We start from the raw sequence: 21,566 nt of genomic DNA on the forward strand, positions 1-21,566 counted from the left end.
CAAGGACATTTTTGATTTCACCAGAGCTTGTCCGGTCTGTGCCCATCACAAACCTTCTGGTCTTCTCATGCCTCTTCCCATTCCGGAGCAACCTTGGAAACATATCTCTATGGACTTTATTGTCGAGCTTCCCAATTCTAAAGGAATGAATACCATTCTTGTTGTAGTACAGTAGGTAGATTTTCCAAGCATTCTCACTTTATACCCCTCAAGGGCCTCCCTAAATCTGCTACTTTGGCCGATATTTTTTCTAAGGAAATTTTCAGATTACACGCTGTTCCTATTTCAATTGTTCCTGACAGAGGTTCTCAATTCATCTCTACATTTTGGCGTGCGTTTTCCCAGAGACTTGGGATTTCCCTTCTATTTTCTTCTGGATACCACCCTCAGACCAACGGTCAAACGGAAAGAATGAATCAGACCTTGGAGCAGTATCTCAGATGTTTCGTCTCCGATTCTCAAGACAACTGGGTGGATCTATTACCTTGGGCCGAGTTTGCAATTAACTCTCTTAAGAATGAATCTATGCAAGAGTCCCCTTTCTTCATTAATTTTGGATTCCACCCCAGCAGTCTTCCCCTCTCCTCCCTCCCTTCTGGTGTTCCCGCAGCGGATACTCTTCAAAACTCTTGGAGGAAGATTCTTAAGACTCTACAAACTGCCGTCTCAAGACAAAAAACTAAGGCAGATCAACGACGCCAACCGGGCCCTTCCTTTAAACCCAGAGACAGTGTATGGTTATCCTCAAAAAATATAAGGCTCAAGACTCCCTCTCTGAAATTGTCCCCGAGATTCTTGGGTTCCCTTTAAGAAACTTGAGAAGATTAATCCGGTCGCATACCATTTGGCACTTCCTCCCACCATGAGGATTCCTTCTGTGTTCCACGTGTCATTACTCAAACCAGTTATCCAAAGTGCTCACTTCCCGGACCGTTCCCGAAAACCCAACCCTGTGACCATTCACGGACAGCAGGAATATGAGGTTCACTCCATAATCGATTCCCGTTGGTCCAGAAACAAGTTACAGTTCCTCGTTCACTGGAAGGGTTATGGTCCAGAGGAGTGTTCCTGGATTCCTTCTCGTCATATTTACTCTCCCAAACTCCTCTTGCAATTTCATCGGAAATTCCTCCAGAAGCCATGGCAGGATCGTCTGGAGATCGATCCTCAGGGGGGGATACTGTGACGGTTCAAGGGATTCCTGCTTCCCAATGTGTCCCCGTCACCCCTGTCCCTCTGCCTCTGCCTTCTGTCCATCTCTCCCTTCTTCCTCCCGCACCCGTTCCTCTGCGGCGTGTGGTAGTGCGTTGCCAGGCCTGTTGAGAAAGGGTTAACATATACGTGCAACGTCCAGGATATCAGAGTTTGGATAGTAATGTCCGTGTGCCAGAGTTCAGGGGTAATAGAGAGCAGCGTGGTGATGTCCGTAAGCCAGTGTTCAAGGATAGGAGAAGGCAGCGTAGTCGTATCCGAATGCAGGGTTCAAGGGCAGGAGAAAGCAGGGTAATCCAATTCAAAGCAGAGTTCAAGCCAGGGAGATCCAAAGGTAAGCAGGGACAGGAACCAGCGCTGAAAGAGACAGGAGAGCCAAGCATAGAGACTGCAAACACAGGGGTCACAAGAAGGTATGCAGATCAATGAGCTAGAGGACAGACAGGGATTATAAAGGAGGGAGCACCAATGGGAGAGGAAGGAGGAGCAGAAGGTAGAGTGAGGGGTTGCAGGGATAGGTCAGAAGGAGCGAGGGAGGAGACAGGTGAATCACACAGGAATATGGCTTGTACGCTATGGGGGCGGAGCCAGACATTGTGGTGTCTCCAAAGGTCAGCTCTCAGTCAGAGCTAAAGAGAGTCACTTCCTGTCTCAAAGGCAGGCTTTTTGTAACAATCTAATCAGGCAGGTGGTGTTTAGTAATTAACTACCACACTGCTAGATTAAAGGAACATTACTGAACAGGGATAAGTCCCCTGTTACATACCTCCCCTGTTTGTGCAAAGCTCGGGCTTACCACGGCCAAAGCCCATCCTTCCACTCTCATTCTAGATATCTCTGTGACTTGAATGAGAGTGGATGGAGGAAGAGAACCCTCTGTCCCGCTGGGATTGGAGCCCTTTCTCCAGTTTATTTTTGTCTCCTCCCGAAGATGCTTGAGATCAGCACTCCTCAGTTGCTCAAGGAGGACTTTTTCCACGTAAAGTCTTTTTATTGCGTGCGCGGTCTTGAGATTTCTGTTGCGTCGGGCACTCCTCTTTTTGTAGACAAAGTGTATGGCAACAGTTGTAGAGCAGTTAGGACTAGCCCTTAGAGTTTTCTGCTCTTGAAGTGGTCTTTCTGCAGCTTCTCCACACCACGGAGTCGCCAGTTCAGCTTCTTCAGCTAAGGATTCTTCTGGCTTTGATTCTGCACTCCTACCTCTGTTTGTTGCCTGTTGGGCAGCTGTAGGTTTGGCTAGTGCTTTCTTTGGTGGCTCAAACTTCGTAATTTTGTTTTGAAGTTGCGTGGAGTCCCCAACTCTCACTGTACACTTGTCCTTACGGGCATTAGTTACTGTGGGATACTGGTGCTTGGGCAGAGCCAATACTTTTTCCGTATTGGAGGAATCTGTATCAGAGTCTCCTTCATATTCTAGAGCTCTGTAATTTTTGTCGTCAAGGTTGCCGCTGCGTCTGTTTTCTCCTTGGTGTACTGACTCAAGGGAATGGAACAGTCTCTCTGTCTCTCCAGCTCTTGCTCCAGTTTCTGAGCCTTCTCACGCTCCCTCTCATACAGAGTCACCTGGTATCGAAGCTCCACTACCAACGATGCTCTGAAGACATGCAGCGTGGCCTTTAGCTCCTCATACTGCTATGTGGGGACGTACTGGGTATTCAGACGTTCCTGCAGCGCTTGTACCTCTTTAGAAGCCTGCAGTTTTTCTTCCTGTAGCGTTTGCTGCTTCTCCTCAGCATACTGGAGGTGTGTACGCAGACCTTGCAGTTGGTTCTGCAGTCGGTGCTCTGCGTCAAAATTTTCCTTGACTTCTTCTGTTAACTGAAAATTTTCTTCTTTCAGTTTTAAGTTTTCTCTTTTTAATCTTGAACTTTCTCCTTTTTCAGTCTCTGTATTCTTCAGGGCTTCTTTGCAGTCCTCCTTCCATTTACGCACATCTGCTTTGATAATGACAATCTCCTGGCGTGAGACTTCCTTCTCTAGGTTGAGGGTCTGAAGCTCCTTCTGAGAGACTTTGAGAACTGTACCAAGATTACCAATAGTTTCTTTAGCAATGTCCAGCTCCTCAGTGAGACTGTGTAGTTCCTTTCTGGAAACTTCCAGGTCTGTGCGGCAGCTGTTGGTCTCATGATGTGAGGCATCAAGCTCTATACGAAGAGTGTGAACCTCTTGCTGGAAGACTGTCATCTGCTTCAGTGCCTCCTCATACTTCCGCTTTAGCGTAGCCACCATTTTATCAGATTGGCTCTGCTTTTCATCCATGGCGGAGATAGTAGCCTTTGCAGTATCTAGCTCAGTCTTGAGATTCTCCAATTCGGTCTTGGCCGCAGAATAAATTGCGAGCACAGTCTTCTGTAGCTCAGCATTATTTTTTCTCTCTCTTCCTAATTCTTCACAGAGCAGATCACAGTCATGCCTGGCAATTTTCAGGGCGTCTTCAGGGCTGGTCAAGGGATCGTCACTCACTGGTTCCGGCTCCGCTTCCCTGGGATGACTAGTTGAGGGTTCCTTACTGTTGGCACCGGACAGATACTTCTTTGGGGTATACGACTTCTGCCTTGGGCCCTCTGGATATTCGGTTAACCGTGGGACGAATTCTCCATTTTCTCTAGGCTGCAGGGCAACTCGGTCCCCCTTTTCCTCCACAGGATCTGCGGACGGTAAGTGAAGAACTGCTTTTCTTTTTCTTTTTCTTCCTTTTTGATTTGGATGACACCGTCCCTTCAGGGATACTGGGGTCTCCATCTTCATTTGAAGTTTTAGCAGCTTCATTATATACGCCAGGCTATTCTTGCAGCTGCTTTAGCTGACAGAAATATTCGGTGATCCACTGCTTCCGCTCTGTCTCCTGCTGATCATATTCGTCATCAAAGGGAGCGATCTTTTCTGTTCGTGCCGAGTTCAGGCACCCCCACCATTCTTGGGGTGTTTTGTGGGTGTGACTCGGTTCGGGTTCCCCGTAAGAGATGTCTTCCTCTTTATTGGACTGGAAGGGCCACTCTTCCGTGGGGTAGGGTTCATTACAGGAACGCTGCATCTTGTCCTCCATTTTTAGGCTATCAGGTGTAATTTTCTTCCTGACATCAGGAGGCGCTATTGCAGCTGTTGCCACTGTATTTGCTAGAACCCCCAATTGTGGTAGTCCTACAGATGGGCATATTTTGCTTGTAGAGGTCGTAGCTCTCAATGGCATCTCTGTAGACTTTTCTTTCTTGGATAATTTTTTTTTTTCAATATCAGCAGTACTGTGCATGCATTTTCTTTTATCAGGTATACAAGTTGTGCAGCGGCTAAGTAAAAAAAAAAGTCTATTTGCTATACACCATTTACTTGCTGGGAGCAATCCCTCCTCTTCAGCAACAGAATTTGGTTTTCTGCCTGAGTTCAGTAATTTTCAGTCTCATCTTTGGGTATTATGGCATTCACACTTTACTCTTTGGGTGTCTGTTTTGCTCCCAAGATAATAGGCATACTTTTTTACTTGCAGAAAAAAAACATTCTTTGCACTGGACTATTTCTTTCATTCCCGGCAGGGTGACTCAACACTCAGCAATTGGCTTTGAAAAACCTTTTTCCTTTATAGGGCAATTTACACTCAGCATTTGTTTGCTAAAAATTCCCCTGCTTCAGCACAGTCTTGTATCAATTTTCACACTTTTCTGCATATACTCCATTCACAGCTGGTAGTCCTATGCGGTGTGGCAACCTTTATCTGCACAATCAGTACCACTCATGGGTCACCATCTGTATTCACTGCTTCAGCGAAACTTTTGAAAACAACAAACACCTATCCCTTTCCAAGGGCTGACTCACTTCTTGAACCCTGACTATGGCTGAAAGGCAAAGACCCCTATTTCAATGACCATATTACACTTTGTGATAGGCAAAATAAGGTTTAGCTACTTCAGCAGTCTCTTCTGGGTTTTTGTAAGTTTCAGTGGTGTATCCCTTTAACTCTGCCTCTGCTGCATGAGAGGAGGTTTTTTTTTTTTTTCTCAGACTGTTTGTAGGCAAAAAGCATTAAAAAAAAATTTCACATAAAAATCTCTGGTCCTTTTTAACTACAAAGACACCTCTTGTCCCACTTCGGACACCAAATGTAGATTGACATTCACAGAGGTACACAATTGGAGTCGTTATAATGTGAAATTATAATAGGCTTTATTGTGCCTTTTCCTTTTTATCAGGAAATTATCCAAACACAGGGGGGAACAAAGCTTCCATTCACTTGGGAGTATTTCTAGTGAAATCCTTGCAATTAGTTCACATCTCCATTAGTTAAGCATTTCTCCCATCCCAAACACATAGGGGCCTATGCAGAGAGCAGCGAATTTTAAAATTGGCGAATTTATTAAAAAGTAGCTTTTTTGGAGAGTTTTAATCTCCATATGCAGAAAAGTGCGAATTCTGCTATGTTTAACATGGATGCGTGTGGCGAGTTTAAATTGGCGAGATGCGCGCTTCAGAAATGTGTTAAAACAAATTCGCGGCTTTTTTTTTCCCTTTGCAATGGCCGCGAGCGGCAGTTTTTTCTGGCGAGTTAAAACTGAGACAATCGCGCCATTTTATTGGCGCGAACAGCCGCTAGATGCCGTTCGCGCCTCTCTGCATACGGATATTTTTAAAACTGGCGAGATTGAGGTTCTCGCCAGCCGTGAGGTGAGTTTTATAACTAGAAAAGAAAAATTGGCGCGTTTTTCGGAACTCGCCATTTTCTGCTGCTTTCTGCGCGATTTTCTCCAAAAAATGGCGAATTTCGAAATAGCGCTGCTCTCTGCATAGGCCCCCTAGCATGAAAATAAGCAGATATAAGCAGTCTCTTAATAATGAAAGTCTTATCTGTTTATCAGCTGTAGAGTAAGCTTCTCTGCTCTCCTGGAACCGCACCCGTGCGTGCACAGAAAAATACCAGCATCCAGGTTTAGAAGTCTTATTGGGTGTCTTGCAATCAGCTCTGCTGTGTGGCTGGCAGAACTCAAGACATTGTGATGTCTCCAAAGGTCAGCTCTCAGTCAGAGCTAAAGAGAGTCACTTCCTGTCTCAAAGGCAGGCTTTTTGTAACAATCTAATCAGGCAGGTGGTGTTTAGTAATTAACTACCATACTGCTAGATTAAAGGAACATTACTGAACAGGGATAAGTCCCCTGTTACAAGGGGGTTTACAGTTACGACATTATTCATATCAGATCCTGGTCACAGCATTTAGCAAATGCCCTACATGCTATATGTTGGAACAAATGTCAACTTGTCCCCCACCCTTTTCCTTTAGTATTTTCCTTTCCTTTTCCCTCAAACCTCCTTCCAAATAACTGTATGGAGGGACACATGAGCTCTTAAAGGACCACACCTTAGATTCCTAGGAGATATGCTAATGGAATATGCAAAGTATGTTTCAGGGTGTAGGCAAAACAGATTTTTCAAAATCCGCTAGCAGATTTAATATAAAATTTGATGGAAAAAATGTCACAAAATCTGGATGGAACAGATCAGATTGTGGATTAGGATGTATCCACCTGAATTTTTTAGTGCCCAATCTGCCTTTGGATTTCCATGTGTAAATCGAATTTTGGTAAAGAAATCTGCAGAGAATTCACGGATCGGATTTTGACAAATTCTTCAATCTTTAGATTTTGGCTAAGTCATAAATACACGTAACATTTTAAGCAATTATATATTTGTAACAGTGTATCCCCCACCTGGTGGGAGATTTGGCCACTACGGTTCATGTGGTGCATGATACCTGCTGGTAACAGGAGGGCTGAGACATTCGCCAGTGTTAGTGGGGACACAGGACTAGGCTTCTGGGGTTCATACCCTACATATTCTTTAGCGGAGCAGGGCCTCCATCTACCGCAGGCTCCAGGGAACTGAAGGTGATCTCCCATGGTAGAACAATTACCTTTCCCCCCCAGTAAGGTCACACACCAGGCAGGAGGTATAACAACAGGAACGGATTATTGTCCTCACAGTATAGCACAGTAACAAGGCAGAGTTCAGCCCAATGCAGTCTCTCAGCTACTCACTGAAGGATGGTCCCTGGACCTTCACTACAGGCTAAGGGCACCCGCAGCAGTCCAGCTCTTCCCGCCTCTCTAACAGAGGCAGAGATATGGTACACACTCACTCTCCCCCAGAGGGAAGAGGACCAGAGTAGGCTCAATAATCTGGCTCTTGACTGTGTGACCTGCCCCTCTCAAGTGGGTAGAGGCACTAACGAATTTAGGGCAACACTGCCCTTAAATACAGCCAGGAGGAGGGCATCAGGTCTGTCTCATGATTGGTCATGCCCAGGCTTGATGTCGCCGCCTCCCGCTGTCACTCAAGTGCAGCACCAAGGAGGGGGAAAACCCCATATCAACTACCGGCAACCTAATTGTACCAGGGTTTACTACCAGGAGGGAAGCAAACTAGTAGCCACAAATGGCATGGCTACATATTTAAAATAATTATGGAAAGTCTCAAAATTATTTATAAAAATTAATTTTATTAATGTGTCATAATGTTAGATCCATCAAACAAGGAAACAAAGGTTCCAGAAATTTCTATGTGAAAGGAAAATTCTGCAAAGGAACATATGCAGAACCTCAAAGAAGAATAGAAAACATTTAATTTGATGCCTAGAAACATATCCTCTACTAGGCAACAGCAAACATGTCAAACACCTTTACAGACTCCAATATTAGAGCCACAGTTGGAAGAGGAGGTGGCAAATGAAAACCACAAACTACAGCTCCCAAACTTGAACCATACTGATATAAAATCAATGATTTATTAAAGTCAATAAATACAGGTATGCAGCTATCAGTACGCCAAATCTTGTGTGGGAGACATATGGAAATTCTGTCACAATTTGCATACTGTATATTATCCCTCAAGTACTGTAACATTGCCCATTATTGTGTTGCTGTGAGTAATGAATTTATGTAGGTGCATCGACGATCAGTCACCATTTCCACACGAGCACTTTTCCTGGAGTCCTGTGCCACCACAGGTGTTCTTAATGCCATCCTCCCTAGAACAGCTGCAAAAATAAAAAAAAATGTGGCTTACAATGTCAATGGGGTGGGGTAAATACACCACTTACTATACCTTCTTAAAGGTAATTTTCCAAATTATGTAGTAAAAAATTATTGAAAAGTCACAACTTTATTTACAAAATCACAGACATAAGAAGAAAGCAAAAGAAGTGAATAACACCTGTGGCAATAAAGTTATTATGAAGCAGCAATATGGTTTCCTAAGGATTTGGTGACACACTAACAAACATGCAATTATGTGCTTACAGTAATTACATTGTCCCCAGCTCCATATTGCAGCACCTGAGGAATTTGCTCAAGATCCATTGCTCTATCCCCTGATAAAAGTTTAAAGATGTAGCCAATATTATTGCACTCATTATCACACTATAACACATTTTTAATAACACAAGTTAGAACGCATTATCCTGCAATTTACAATGCAATACAATGGAGCCATGAGTAGCAAATTTGCCTGATTTGAGTACCAAATCAAGTGATTTAGTGTCTTACTGCACAATAACAGCTGTAATAATGTTGCCAATATCTGTACTGTATGTGTAACTGCTATATTCTACAATATATACAGATATAGTGGCCGTTATTTTAAGGCATCAAGGTGCCATTTTCATGTGCGCTGCTGTACTCCACGCGGCATGAACGTGGCCAATCGCCCCAGGCACACGTGTTTATCGCGGTTGCTTTGTTTGAATTTTATGGATTGTGTGCAATGAAATGCAATTAAATTAATAAATTGTAATGTGCACAGTACTGTGCTTCTGTGCTACTGTGTCAATTTCAGGTGTTTAAAAGCCAGAACACTAAAATGCCATTTTATGCAATCGTCTGCAGTCGCGTCTTTAGGCGGTATGGTTGGAAGTAATCCCGCGCCATGACATGGGTATTCCGAGGTATACACCGCGTGATTTGTTAAAATAATGGCTGCTGCATCTGTAGCAAGCAATGAATAAATATATACAGTACTTCTTTTTCAAAGTTGAATTGCAGCATACCTCCGGCTAATCCAAACATCAGAAGACATTTTTGAATACTCCAAATGATGACAGAACTTGTTTATTTAAATATAAACTTATATTTACAGATGAGCCAACGAGTATTCTAACACTTACCTTAAATTTGCCTTAAACTAGCCAGGTACATGCTGATACATGCTGGGTACATTTCAGTGACATTTCTGCAGAGTCTAATGGCCCATCAGCTAAACACAGCAGGGGTTCCTGGCAGTCCCATTTAGTTTGAATGGGACTGCCAGGGATCCCCGCTGTTAATCCGATGGGCCATTAGCCTGTCTGCAGAAATGTCACTGAAATGTTGCAACATGTACCCAGCATGTACCTGGGTCTTTTTGGAGATTGCCCCAGGTTTGTTTAAGAAGAATTATCGGCACTACAGTACAGTACAATAACCAGCTATCACCATAGTGCCTTTCCTCAAAGTGAGGGTGGCCTGAAAGTTTTACAAAACCTGGCCATCAGGAGCCCAGGAAGACAATAACTAAAACTGTTATTTTCATTTTGCACCTCTTAACATATGCAGGTCTTTTGACCCTTGTACTTTACCTTGGGATTTTGGGAGTATCAAAAGGAAGATGTAGGAAGAATTGATGCACATACTAAAGTATGTTGTATCACACGTTACACCTGTGTATCAGTTTTTCGCCTTTAAATCTGCAGAAAAAAAGCTGAAATGTTTAAGGTAGTGCAAATTTTCTGAAATCTGACAATATGCACCAAATGTAAGAAACAGTTTCCATATTTGATGCAACTGTGAACTGGAAAAACACACTCTCAGATCCAAAGTAGCATTAGTACATGAACCCAATTTAAAACATTGTAATTATTATTATGTTTAGTACTACTATGACTTCATCTGTTTTCTCTTTGTGTTTTTGAATTGGTGCATGACTCAACTTGTATTTTCTGTACGGTAAGGGAGCCCTATTGTAATTTGCTGTAACCTCAGCATATTATTTATCTGTTATGAAAAGTGGGATGAATCCCTATATTACTACACTAAAAGAACTGTTGAAATGCTGTTATGATAGGCCAGTAAAGAGATTTCAGTATAACTTTTAAAGCTTACAGTTTGTGTTGTGTTAATTATGTAAACCATGTCAATCTGATCTCAAATGTAGAAAGTGTTCCTGAGATATAAAATATAGTACTTTTCATCTTCACTAGAAACCTATTCATTAGGGACTCTTGACTTTTATGAATTGTGATTCATTCCAATTACATGAATGCATCCCAAAACTAACTTACGAGCTTGGCAAGATGTATTAGACATCTCAAAGGAAATAGGCAAAGCATACACTTTAACTATTTTACTGTTATTTATACAAAAGATTTGACACACAAAATGCAATACAAAATTAAATACAATTTTGATTTCACTTGATATATGATAAATAGGCTAAATGGGGTCTGAATATCCAATATACCACAGGTAAAGGTTTAAGAACAGTTCAAATGTGAGGAAAAACCTGCAGAAGTACAATCTTCTTGAGTAATTTCTTCTACATTTGGAAAAGTAACTTTTCTTTTACACCCCTACTGTATACGTAATTACATAATATTTATATTCTTGATAGAATTATCATGTGGAGATGTTTCATCAAATGAGCATTGTTAAGTCTATCTCATTTACTCATTACTCACTAGTCACCTTTAAAGTGTTTTTGGGGATCTACCAGATCTTTAAATTTGAGATCTACAATATAAGATGACAATGAGTACTTTGGTGCTAGACATCAATGACTGCAACACCCTCTAGAAGTGATAAACTCAACTAAATGAAAATATTGCTGCAGAAACATAAACTTTTAAGCGTAAGGTTGTCAAACTGTTAAAATCGAGTCAATATTGCACCCTGGGAAAAAAATACCAGATCGTATTATCGCAATTTTTGACCAAAGTCTATTTTTTAGACTAGTTGCGATACTGTAATTAATGGAAAAAGATAATAATGGGATAATTACTGCATCACGATCATGTGGGATGGTAATGTCATATTTCTACTGTTGGGCTATTTAATATAAACTATTACATAACCCTATGGTAGAAATTACATTAATCCCTTTGATGCCTGCGGCTAACAAGTTACACTATAGACATCAAATGGGTTAATATTTCTAAAGATACACTTCCTACTCCCCCTTTGTTGTGCAATGCAGAATGAACCGCTAAGGAAAACAAGGGGTTAACCCCTACCGTCATCATCACATGTGTCAAGCCACTAAGGTAGCCAAGGGGGGAACGTAGTGTAATTTTATTTGTGTATTAACCCATGACTAGCTGACCACTGGCTACTAAAGGGTTAACATGTAGTTAAATGTGTTGTATGTTAGATTTTTTTTACCTTTTCCACGTTGGTTTAGTTTATGTTGCCTACAGTATGTATGAAATGGCCATTTTATACATAGGCAAGATAGGGCTTATGCCAGCCTGGACTAGGTGATAAAAAAGCAGTATTTTTAAGCTGGTTCCAATAAATATCAGGACATGATGGTTAGCACCAGATTTCCTACACTCACAGTATTTAGTCAATTTGGTGCCAGGCCCGATATATTTCTCAGACTGTGGTAAAAAAAAAGTGTTCTTTTTAGTGGTAGAACTTTGATGAACAGCAGAAGAAAATACGAGGTACAAATTGGTGTATACTCCAAAAGAACTCACTTGCACATGCATGGAAGAGTCATTAGCAAGGAAGTCATGTTAACAATTACTATGCAGGTGTGTGAGGGGAAAGAGCCTCAGTTACTATAGTGATGGATAAACAACTAGGTTAAACAAGCTCCATAGAGCCCATCAGCTGCCTAGCAGCTAAAAATGTGACACAAGCAATTCATTTTAATAGGTCATATGAAGTCAATGTGTATATATAAATATGATACAGCATAAGTAATGAATCATGAAGGAGTAATTATCAGTTATTGTGCTAATCAGATACCATAGAACCGGTTAATTAGTTACAAAATGGTAAGTGAAAACATGAAAATGATAACATACGCTTCTTATAACATAGGTGCATGAATTAAGGAGAGAGGGAGGGGTGCTAAGTAACAACTGAGGCATAGGTCCTGGGAAATAATTTAATCAATGAAAAGTGTGAATATGAACCCCTCATTGAGGCCACTAGAAATACGTGTCTTAAGTTTTTTAATCCACTTTCTGCGCATCTACACTGGCGACACACTTTATTCGAGCTCGGCTAGTCCCACGAATTCGGGTATACCCGGATGTATTGAGGTTTGTGACTGTTTTCTGCCCGAGTGCATTGGGTTATTTTCCAGGCAGGGATTGAAGCATTTTATTCCCGCTGGCTGCAATACTGCACAGTATATATATATATATATACTGCATTACAATTCATGAATTTATGCCATCTGGTAGACACGCGAAGCATTGCAGCCTATTAAATCCTAATCATTATCATTTAACAGATCAGCCGCCCGTCAGCCAGGCATGAACCCAGGCTGGGAAGGCAAACGCAACGGGGCTTGTCAGAGGTGAGGAGCGGCGCATTCCAGGTATCTGCCAGGTACATACTGGGTATTTGCTCGAATAAAGTGTGTCGGTGCAGTATGCAGAATAGATTTTTGTCAATGTCGCCCCCTCTTGCTGGACATTTAAGGGGAAATATATACCCATAAATGTGAGACCGCTAACATCCCCATCCTGTTTTAGATTAATGTGTCTCGCTAACAGAGTGTCTGATGTATGTTTAACTGAATTGACATGCTCTGAAATACGTCTACATAGCTGTCTCGTGATTTTGCAACGTATTTTGTTACCGCAAGAACATGTAATTAGATAACATTGACAGTGTGGCAATTGATGAATGTATTTACTGTGAATTTATGTAACTGTATTTGTAAACATGTATTATTTGTCTTAACTCTGTGCCCAGTACATACTTGAAAACGAGAGGTAACTCTCAATGTATTACTTCCTGGTAAAATACGTTATAAATAAATAAATAAATAATTGTCGACTATTATCATGATTGGGGAATATTTTGGAGGGGGAGACGTATTTGCAAGCTTTGCAGCCCTGGCATTTGTACATCACCTTGATGGGGGAGGTGAGCCAAATAGTTGGCCTGATAGTGACTGTGAACTAGATGATCGAGTCATTTTGTTTAGACACCGCCACAGGTCTGTGTTAGATGGAACGGGAGGAACACCTGGAATTGTAGGGCTAAGCAAGTGGGTTATCGAAGTTAAGTGATTAGTACCCTCTACCCAGCCTTGTCTTGTGTGCACATTCGATTGATACCTCCTCTGTACTCAATGCCATAATATTTATTGCTATCTGGTGCACTGAGTCCATTGGGTCTGATTACTACATAGCTGCCTTGTATAATTTGTCAGACTGATATTCTGTAGCTATTACAGTAGGTAATTAAGATTGCGCAAAAAAGAAAATGTGCTTAACAGCGCTAATGCTTAAAATATAATTAAGTGCTTACAAAAGGAATACTTTCAAATGTGAAAGATAGGCAGCCTAAAAAAAGTTTGATATAAATCTAACCAATGACATATAAAAAAGAGAAAATTTGGCGCCTAATAATACTAAGTGAACATAGAAAAACTATGTGAACTAAGTGTCCAGAAAATAAATAAAAGGAACTCCAACCATAAATAGTCAAATGGAAAGATGTAGCAAACCTCCAATGGGTCACTTGAAAGTGGTCTCTCAGCACATGAAAATTAAGAATAAAGAATATCATAGTGCAACATCATACAACAAGAAAAACACATAAATACACAAATAATAACCCAAATAATAGATAATAGATATAAAATAAATTTGAATGAATATTAATCCTAAAAAATAACCAATGAATAATAAACCACAATTAATACCAATATATAAACAAATACACATGGCTAGTGAATAGCTAGAAAGACTAATACATTTAATATAAATAAAATAAATAAAACAGACAAATGCCTTCACAAAGGGAAATACTGACACAGTGATTCACTTCCAGAGGGTTAAAATTAGAATCCTACTCACGACAGTGACAGGAAAAGTTGTACAGTACAAGCGTCCTGAACACGTGGAGGATCCAATCGTACCAACTCTGGATCAAAAGTGACAAGCATCCGCCTTTGCCTCGTGGACACACACCACAGGAACCGAAAACCAGTCCAGCTGGTCCGGCGCCTCCTGGTGATGTCATAAGACTGCGACTGGAGACTGCAAGTGTCCTTATCGTTGAGTGAAACAACTAATGAAAAGTATGACTCCTTGCGTATTCACCCACTCAGTCTCTTCAACAGAGCAGCTAATAAAATCAGCTTGGGCAAAATATCAACATGCAGTGTACAAAACACTAACACCCAACATGTTTCGTGAGACTGCGCTCACTTCATCAGGGTAGTAGAAGTGACTGTTGAAGAGATTGAGTGGGTGAATATGCAAGGAGTCATACTTTTCATTAGTTGTTTCACTCAATGATAAGGACACTTGCAGTCTCCAGATCTGATCTGTAGTTGCAAAGTTCTGATTTAATAAAATAGGAAATGTTCAGAAAACAGAACCTTTTACATCTATAATTAAGGTTTGATTGATATTTTGAGGATATGGGATCCCAGTGTAAATCACGCACAATGTCTTGAATAATGATGCCCTGAACGGTTTGCTCCCCGGTTTGCTCAAACTAAAGTGAAAAGAAGACAATGTTACTTCTCTGATGTTAGTTTGATGCACTCCTTCAAGAAGTGTATTTGATTCATACAATATGAAATGTGATAAAGTAAATCATCCTAGAGTACATTAAAGAGCTGAGTTTCTTGTGTGATAGAAATCTTTCCTCACTGCTTTTATGACACTAGCAGGAGTAAATTGTACTGAAAATGTAAAAGAAACCGCTTATTTTGGTGCTTTTCTTTTCCCTCAACATATTCCTTATACCAAAACGTGAAATAAATGCTCTCTTTATCTCCAAGAATAAACTTAGTGACGAATAAAATTATTTAAAAAAATGTTTATTATATGGCTACCCACTTTTATTCATCACTATGTTTATCCTTGAAGATAAAGAGAGCACTTCTTTCACGTTTTGGTATAAGGAATATGTTGATCACTAGATCGTCTAAATGCCTCTGTTATTCATTGCAGAAGAATTACAATGACCATGAAACTTTAAAGATATGTCAACTATTTGTGAGGATATGTATAAAGTGACTAACACAAACCTTCCTTACAGCAAGAAAGTGGGTTACTAGGCAACAGATGCATACACGGAGGAATCGGGATGCCTGTCATGGACGCCTAACGGGGTGACGTCACGCACTCGCTAGAATATACAAAATCAATTCAAGCAATCAGGTCACTAGGTAACAGAGGAAGCAGGATGCCCTGCATGGACGGCAATCGGGATGACATCACGCACTTGCAAGAACATTGCAGGAACATGCAAAGTCGGTTAGGACAACATACAGGGGAGGACGGAGCCCTAGGAAGGATTCCTGATGACGCTGCCACGTGACCGGAGTGACGGGGCAATCATGAGGAGACAGACAGCGCTGGATGGTGACAACACTGAGGATCAACGAGGGACACCTGGTGATGGGTCTATTTAATGGGACATTTTGGACTTTTTATACTATGCCATTTACTCTTGAAAAAGGCCAAGTGCGGCCGAAACGTCGATCAATTGGCAATACATTTTTAATATCAAAAATTTTTAGTGCCTTGCTTCTTCAACCTAACTATATTGATTTGGAATACCACACAGAGATCCCTGAACAGGACCACCGGTAGTTGTATAACTTTTTTTGTAGTTTTATAGGTGTGCAGTATTTCCTATAATATACTTAGCGGTGTTTCCCTCACCCTCTGGGAGAATTGCCCTGCTACCAAATGTGCAGTGCTGGTACCAGATGGCTTACAGGATACTGAGTGGTCCGCTGGTGGTCGTGGGGACATCAGGACAGGCTTCTGTGGTATTATCTGGTTTATTCTCACTCTGGTGTCAGTGTCTCCATCTCTTGCAGGGTCCAGGGATGTGGAGACAATCCCTGCAGGAGAACTTACAATACTCCCCTGATAGATTGCACACCAGGCAGGGGTTTATTTTAACCGGAATACTCTTAATTCGTCCTCTGCATACATAGCATACAACAGTATCTGCCTTCACAGTACAATCGGCCTCCAGCCTTAGGATGGTCCCTGGAAATTTTTTGGGCAGGAAGCCAAAGGTTGTGCCGCCCCACGAACAGAAACAAGTGAAGAGGGTATAATAAAAATGATTTATTCCCAACAGGAGAAACACACTAACATGTTTCGCTCCCACGAGCTTTCTCAAAGTCTGACAAGTAGTTCAAAACACTTAGTTTTTGTATGCTTTGCGAACCCGGAAGTAACATTCCATTTTCGCACTGCATACTCATGCGTGATGACATCACCAGCGTCATCAAATAGTAAAAACAACAATAACTTTATTTAAATGAACAAACAAGTTTAAGCTATAAAAAAACATATTAGAACAGCTATTTCAAAAAAAGTTTGAATACTGTAGACTAATGTTTTACCTAATTAAAGTGTTTAAAAAAAAACTTTTAGCAAATGATCCTGAACAAATGACTCATCCAATAACATAAATGCGACAGACATTACAAGTTTGTGCAATGGATTGCCACTACTATAATTGGTCATAGGTATGTGTCCAGAGGGGGATGTATATTATATTACTGAATTGCACAAATCCATTATAATAAGCAAAATTGCTCTAATTAATAATCTATGCATTAATGCCTCCTATGGACAATATCCCAATTATGGCTCAGAATATCAGAGTCAAAAATAGAACATACATGTCTGTGCAATATGAACTAGAGAACATTTATTTATTGTACTATTAAAAATAATATACCACTAGAACCTTTTTTCTTTTTTTTTAAAGGAAGAAAAAATGACATAATGTATTTGTTCATACAGTATATGCACCATCACACTGCAGCAGTTTACTCTTATAAGGGAAAATTCAATTGATTCAAATGCCCATAAAAAAGTCTAATCCATGATATGACAAACTATGATCATATCAATTATAAATTGTAAATAAAGACTATATTTTATTAAGGCAGATCGATCAAATAATGCAGATGATGTATCACAACAAATGGAAAAGAATAAGAGAAAGAAAGAGATAAAACAAATTAAAGAAAAAAGGGGGTGAGGGGATAGGGGGAAGAGGGAAAGGGGGGAAGGAGGAAGGAAAGAATAGGGGGAAAATGGGAATAAGGGAGAGAAAAAGAGAAAGAAAAAGAGTGGGGGAGAAGGAAAATAAGGGAGAAAAAGAAGGGGAAGGGAAACAGAAGATAGAAGAAAAATAAGGGGGGAAAGGGAGGGAGGAAAGAGTGGAAGGGAAAAGAAAGAGGTGGAAAGAGGGGGGGAGGGGAGGGAAGAGGGAGGGAAAAGGGAAAAAGAAACCACAAGAAGTGAACATCACAAAAAGGAGAATCATAAGAAATTACTAAGGTCCCAGTCTGTATGTAAATCTAATGGGACCCTTGTGCATAGGGTGAAAATCCAGTGCATTTCTCTTCTATCCAATTTATTGACACTGTCTCTTCCCCTAATAAAGGGGGGCATGTTCAATACCTTTAATGGTAAACAGACGTGCGTGACCTTTTGGACACATTGTAGCATGTTTTGAAACAGGGTGATTGAGGTCCCCCTTTCTGATGAGTCTAAGGTTTTCCTGTATTCTTTGTTTAAAGATTCATATAGTATGTCCTACTATTGCTTGCAACAGCTAGAGGTAAGGAGGTATATGACAAATCGAGTGTTACAGTTGATAAAGGACCGAATACAATAACTCTTACCTGTGACTGTGGACACAAATCTAGAAGATGTTTGCATAGTAGTACAGGTAACACAATGACCACATCGGAAAGTACCTTTAGGTCTATTGACCAAGTTGATTTTCTCTTGGCCAAACATGCTTGGAGACAAATATATGGCCAATGTCATTGCCGTACTAAAGACAAATCTTGGTCCTTCAGCAACCAACGGGCCAATCACGTGGTTGAGCTGTAAGATCTTCCAATGTTTTGTTTCGACTGAGCACTAAATTGTGTTATAAATAGAGGAAGACCAATCTCTTTTTTAGCCTTTCTTTTCCTTTTCAATAAACTTTCTCTGTCTATTTGTCGAACTTCCTGAAATGCTCTCTTAAGATCAACCGCTTTATATCCTCTGAAGATAAATCTATTGACTAACTCATTGGATTGCTCCAGAAAAGTCTCATTGCTGGAACAATTTCATCGCAAACGAAGGAATTGTCCCTTTGGGATACCTTTACAGTAGCAATGCTTTGGGATGACATCTGTCAGCGTGTAAAAAAGTGTTAAGTGAGTTTGGTTTCCAAAAAATAGGGATTAAATGAGGGATTTGTCTTTAGTCCTTTTATTTGATTGACAAGCGATTCTCTCTAAAGCATTTTTTCATACACCTCCGAATGATCTTATCAATACCAATGCGTTGGTGTAAATAACCAAACCTGAAAAGAAATAAAAACAACTATTTACAGTACTGACAATGGTTGAAAATATCCCTTGTGGAAATAACTTTGAGGAAATACTGCACATGCTACTATACAATTTCAAATCTATAAGAAAATGAATAAAATAAAGAATAAAAAGACATACAAAACCACCAATTTATTAATGAATGATCAAAGTTCAATAATCCTGAAACTTAACAAATAACCACTGTGAAGCACATGTACATACCAGTACTACATAATGTAGGATCACAGGAGAATCTCCCTATTTGGCTATCTAAAAAATAAGATAACCTAAGGATGGAGCTAAGAATATACTTACCAATTATTTAAAAAAAATCTAAATGATGAACAAACACTTCTAAGATGGGAGATGTGTGCAAGATGCCTGAAAGAAACAAAAATTGTTAATATCAATATGAACAACACTGTAAGTTCTAAGGGAATGATAAGACACACAAGGGGTTAATTTTGTTATGGAACCCCATCAGAACGTGGGTTTAAAATGCTCCCATGATGAGACTGGGACCCCGCCCCCCCATGCCTTAAGAAAGCGTGGCTACACGTGAAACGTGCACGTCGGTGGTACATGCACATTCACATGCACGAGCAGAGTATCTGACGGGATAGCGCAAGGTGGAGAGATTGACTCACCAGCGCTCCTCGGCTCATAGAAAGTCTTGGCAAAATAGCCTCCAGGCAAGCCGAGCAACTAATGGGGTGTTTTAGAACACCAGATAAAGATAGAAGTTCTCTTGAGCCCACACACTAGCCAGCTGAATACATTGCGAGATACAGCTACATGTGTATATATATAGTCATGTGAAAAAGAAAGCACCATCTTTGAATTCTATGGTTTTAAATATCAAGACATAATAACAATATCCGTTCCTTAGCAGGTCTAAAAATGAGGTAAATACAACCTCAGATGAACAACAACACATTATATATTACACAGTGTCATGATTTATTTAACAAAAATAAAGCCGAAATGGAGAAGCTATGTGTGAAAAACTAAGTACACCCTTACTGCTTCCATAGGAATTAAGATGCTAAGTAGCAGACAGGTGCTGGTAATCAAATGCCCTTGATTAATTGGTATCACCAAGTGTGACCACCTCTATAAAAGCCGAAGTTTTAGCAGTTTGCTGTCTGGAGCATTCAGGTGTGTGTTAACACAATGCCAAGGAGGAAAGACATCAGCAATGATCTTAGAGAAGCAATTGTTGCTGCCCATCAATCTGGGAAGGGTTATAAGGCCATTTACAAACAATTTAAAGTCCATCATTCTATAGTGAGAAAGATTATTCAAAAGGTGAAAACATTCAAGATGGTTGCCAATATTCCCAGGAGTGGACATCCCAGCAAATTCACCCCAAGGTCAGACTGTGCAATGCTCAGAGAAATTGCAAAATACCTGAGTTACATCTCAGACTCTACAGGCCTCAGTTAGCATGTTAAATGTTATTAAAGTTCATGACAGTACAATTACAAAAAGACTGAACAAGTATGGTTTGTTTGGAAGGGTTGCCAGGAGAAAGCCTCTTCTCTCTAAAATGAACATGGCAGCACGGCTTAGGTTTGCAAAGTTGCATCTCTACAAACCACAAGACTTCTGGAACAATGTCCTTTGGAGAGACGAGACCAAAGTGGAGATGTTTGGCCATAATGCACAGCACCAAGTTTGGCGAAAACCAAACACAGCATATCAGCACTAACACCTCATACCAACTGTCAAGCACGGTGGTGGAGGGGTGATGATTTGGGCTTGTTTTTGCAGCCACAGGACCTGGGAACCTTGCAGTCATTGAGTCGACCATGAACTCCTCTGTATACCAAAGTATTCTAGAGTCAAATGTGAGGCCATCTGCCCGACAGCTAAAACTTGGCCGAAATCTCAAGCAAACCAGCAAATCTAAAACAGAATGGCTGAAAAAGAAAAGAATCAAGGTGTTGCAATGGCCCAGTCAAAGTCCAGACCTCAAACTGATTGAAATGCTGTGGCTGGACCTTAAGAGAGCTGTGCATAAACAAATGCCCACAAACCTCAATGAACTGAAGAAACGTTGTAAAGAAGAGTGGGCCAAAATTCCTCCACAACGATGTGAGAGATTGATAAAGGCATACAGAAAATGATTACTTCAAGATATTGCTGCTAAAGGTGGTTCTACAAGCTATTGAATCATAAGGTGTACTTAGTTTTCACACATGGCTTCTCCATTTTGGCTTTATTTTTGTTAACTAAATCATGACACGGTGTAAAATGTCATGTGTTGCTGTTCATCTGAGGTTGTATTTACCTAATTTTAAGACCTGCTAAGACCTGATTGTTATTATGTCCTGATATGTAAAACCATGGAATTCAAAGAGGGTGTATTTTCTTTTTCACACCACTGTATAAAGTAACAGTGCAGGTTTAAAGTGGACTTGTTTGTAGATACTATGTACTAGGGATCTGCAGCAGCATTTAAAAAGGGAATTACCATTGTACTGTTCTAACCAAGGTTACCACCATTTAGGGGTTGCTGTTTGATACATGCAAACTTACTTGTAAACCCCACTGATTCCAATATTGGACAAAATATAATTGTGCCAGGCAGGCACAACAATACATTTGTGGATTAAATACCAAATACAGTTTCCTGTTTACCACATGATTATAAAAGTGGCAGCTAATGATTAAGCCCTATAGTGTTATGCAGGGTAACTCTGGGACATTGACCAGGAATACCCCCATGAATCCCCTGATGCATAAACACGTGCACTACCCTATCAAGCAAGATCTATAAGTTACATAGTTTA

Source organism: Ascaphus truei, chromosome 1 (genome assembly GCF_040206685.1).
Source record: "Ascaphus truei isolate aAscTru1 chromosome 1, aAscTru1.hap1, whole genome shotgun sequence".
Classification (NCBI taxonomy): Eukaryota; Metazoa; Chordata; class Amphibia; order Anura; family Ascaphidae; genus Ascaphus; species Ascaphus truei.